Raw genomic sequence first — 3,647 nt, forward strand, 5'->3', positions numbered from 1 at the left:
CGGACAAGACTGAAAGTCAAGCTGCAGCAAGGAAACCAATTCCAAAGTGCCTAGGGATGAGCCTCAGTAAAAGCCATCTGTGAGTGTGAGCTAGAAGCATGCATTATGCACGATAAAATACAGAGTAACGATTCTTCACAGACATTCACTGTTCTGTTAGAGAAAGAAATGTCCAGTGTATATTCAGTATTTACTGCACATAGTCAGGGCTCTGCAGCAGAGTATGGAATTAAACAGACAGATTGTTGAACACCTACTATTTGTTAGGCAACTAACACACATGATCTCATTTTTTTAAATCTGTGTGTGTGTGTGTGTGTGTGTGCACATACAATGTTATGCATGTGGAGGAGGTCAGAATACCACCTTGCTTTCCACTTTGAGACAGGGTCTCTTCTTGTTCACTGCTACGTACCCCAGGCTTCTTGGCATCGGAACTACTGGGGATTCTCTGGTGTCCACTTCCCATCTCCATGTAGGAGTGCTGGAATTACAGACACGTGGAATTACATTACTTATGGCTTTATGTGGATTCTGGGTATCCAAGTTCAGGTCCTCATGCTTGCACAGCATGTGCTTTACCCACTGAGCCATCTTTCGACCGTCTCATTTAATATGTGAGTTAACCTCTGAGGTGGGTGTCATTGTGAATGCCTCTAATATTTTTTTAACAGACTTAGTTCACTTTATTTTTTCTCATATAAAACCCCTAGGTAGTAGCCTGGGCTCTCTGCATGGAGACTCTGGTATGGGTTTTCACAAGATGATCAGTGAATTTCTGATAGGGAGACTTGGGGAAGACAGGGGTCAGATAGCTGTAGGTCTTAGAGATGCCATCAAAGGCGGCCTTGGCGAAGTTGCCCAGGGTGGCTGTGCAGCTCTGGCTGATGTGTAGCAGTCGTCAATACCAGCCAGCAGCAGCAGCTTCTTAGGCACAGGAGCAGAGACATGCCAGTGCCTCTGGGGGCAGCGATGAGGCGAACCAGCTAGAGCCACAGCAGCCTATCATCTTGCACTGCACAATGTGGGGCTTGCCAGTCTTGTTTCTCAAGCAGCCTCTCTGCACAGGGACAACGGAAAGCTTGGCCAAGATGATGGCCCCTCGAATTGCAGTGAGTAAAGCTCCTTGGAGCACTTAATACCCAGACCAACATGACTGTTATAGTCCCCAATGGTTACAAAAGCCTTGAACCTGGTCCGCTGGCCAGCTCGGATCTGCTTCTGAAATGGCATGATCTTTAAAACATCATCCTTAGGAGATGCTCCTAGGAAAATGCCAATAATCTCAGATTCCTTAATGGGCGGGGAGAACAGGTAGATCTCCTTTAGGGATTTGATCTTCAGGTCCTTGACCAGCGGCTGAGCTTGGTGAGGGGAATCCACTCCTTGTCTGCAGCTTTGCTTCCAGGAGCCTCGAGGTCTCGGCCACAGCCGGATCCTCACTGAAGCCCCTGTGGCCTCCCAAGCCTGGGTCCCCAGTCCTCCAGGCCATCTTGCTGTACCGGCATCATCTGTCATTTGGTGTTTCCTGAGGAAGAAGCTACCTCTGATATTTTTTAGATGATAACTAGAGACTTAGAGCAGAGACAAAGTGAGAGAGATTGTTTTCATTTGTTGTAAAGTACGGGTATGGATGGTCACAATTACTGCCATTATGAGTCATCTTTAGTATTTGTAATTGTGGTGGTTTGAATGAGAATGTCCCCCACAGGCTCCAAGTATTTGGACATTTTGTCTCCAGTTGGTGGTGCTGTTTTGGGAGGTCTTAGGTGTGGCTGTGCTGGAGGAAGCATGTCACTTGGGGCAGACTTAGAGAGTTCTTAAGCCTTGCTAGCTCTCAAGTTGCTCTCTGCTACCTGTGCCTGTTTGAGGCTGTGAGAGTTTAGCTTCTGTTCCTACTCCAGCCACCTCTGCCGCCATGCCTCCCTGCCATGATGGACTCTAATTCCTCTGGAACCATAAGCTCAAATAAACTCTTCCTTTTTAAGTTCCCTTGGTCATAGTGTTTCTGTCACAGCAACAGAAAAGTAACTAATACAGTGATGACTAAAATAGAGTTGGCCAATGATAACACAGGTCATTTGGGTTTCAGTCAGGAAGGACCATGTGGTAAAGCACAGGGTCCTTTGTCTCAAATTCTGTGTTACGATTTCAATGTGACATGTCCCTACAGGCTCATGTGTTGGGGTCTGTTTGCCAGCTGAGGGCTTTGGAAAAATGATTAGATTTTCAGGACTCTGACTTTATCTGTGAATTAATCCATCGAGGGATTTATAATATGATGGCTTTATTGACAGGTGACAGAAAGTAGGAGGTGGGGATAGGTGAAAGGAGAAGGATATGTGTATCCTTGCTAGATGCATCTTGTTCTGGACCCTTCCTGTCTGTTTGTCTGTCTGTCTGTCTCTGTTTTGCCCAAAATAAGGTGAACAACCTCGGCTTCCACCATCATAATGTCTGCTTCATCATGGACCTAGAAGCATAGAACCGAATGGCCATGGACTGAAACCTTTGATACTGTGAGCCAAAATAAACAATTGCTTCTTTTAAATTGTCTTTCTCAGGTATTTGTTCACAGGGATGATAAAACTGACTAACATACCGAGTCTATTAAGATTGTTCAATCCTGTGTATTTTCCTCACACAAATCCTCTGTCCTAACGGCTGCTCTGAGGCTATTATTATCCTCTTAGTACTATGGGAGAAACTGATATAGAAAGATTGTTCAAGTTCAACCTTTCTGTATTTCTGAAGCTTGAGGAAAGTTCCCTTAAAAAGGGAGGGACAAATTTTTCCTTCCTTTGGTCTTTCACATTTCACTCTTTATATAGCCCAGGCTAGCCTGGAACTCATGATCTTCCTGTGTCAGCCTCCCAAGTGCTGGGACATATCACCACTAGACAGTTTTTTTTTTTTTTCATAAGAGAAATCAAGTTGGCTTTGTTACTAGCAATCAAATTCAAGTTATAGCTGATCTACGCCTATCTAGTAAGTACTTAATGAGCACTAGTGATAAAAGCAGACATTATACTGTGTTCTAGAAGTAAAAGAATCAACACACAGCTCATGATCTTCTTAATCTTCATTCAAATTAGAGTTAGGAGAAACCTTAGCAATTACTCAAAGCCTACTTTCAGGGATCATTTCTATAGTTAGCAATTATTCAAATTAATCCACTTATTTACTGTCTGTACTACTTTTTTTTTTTTTCAAACTGTGAGCCAAAACGAACCCTTCCTCCCTTGTTGGGGAACCCTGCTGCTAGGGTTGTAGTCCTCCATGTCCAGATAGCTCTAAGGGGCTTGGTGCTATATGGAAGGACTCCCCTTCTCAGCAGGGGCCTCCTGCTCTCTGCCTGACTTACCTGGAAAGTGCCGCCAAGCACAGATGCCTGACCTTATTTGGAACATGACCTTTGGCATAGTTACCTGGAGTAAAAACTACCCCCATGCTTTTTCTTTTTGATAATTAGGCATTGCCCTATAGTCGGATGATAGGATCCCCCTACCACATGTAAATAAAGCATACTATGAGCACCTATCAGCTGAAGCCTCCACACTATATTTTCCCTAACCCCCACTGAATAAACGGAGCTGTTTCACTGAGTCTGGAGCTGTCTGTATCACTGAACCTGCCTCCCCGGAAGG

General features: G+C 44.6%; 1 pseudogene; it reads right to left on the minus strand.

The window, feature by feature from the left end:
• Positions 1–709: 709 nt before the first annotated feature.
• On the minus strand, positions 710–1,518 carry LOC103742168 (annotated as a pseudogene).
• Between the last annotated feature and the right edge of the window lie 2,129 nt (positions 1,519–3,647).

This window comes from Nannospalax galili, unplaced genomic scaffold, assembly GCF_000622305.1.
Source record: "Nannospalax galili isolate Female #2095 unplaced genomic scaffold, S.galili_v1.0 scaffold39, whole genome shotgun sequence".
Lineage (NCBI taxonomy): Eukaryota > Metazoa > Chordata > Mammalia > Rodentia > Spalacidae > Nannospalax > Nannospalax galili.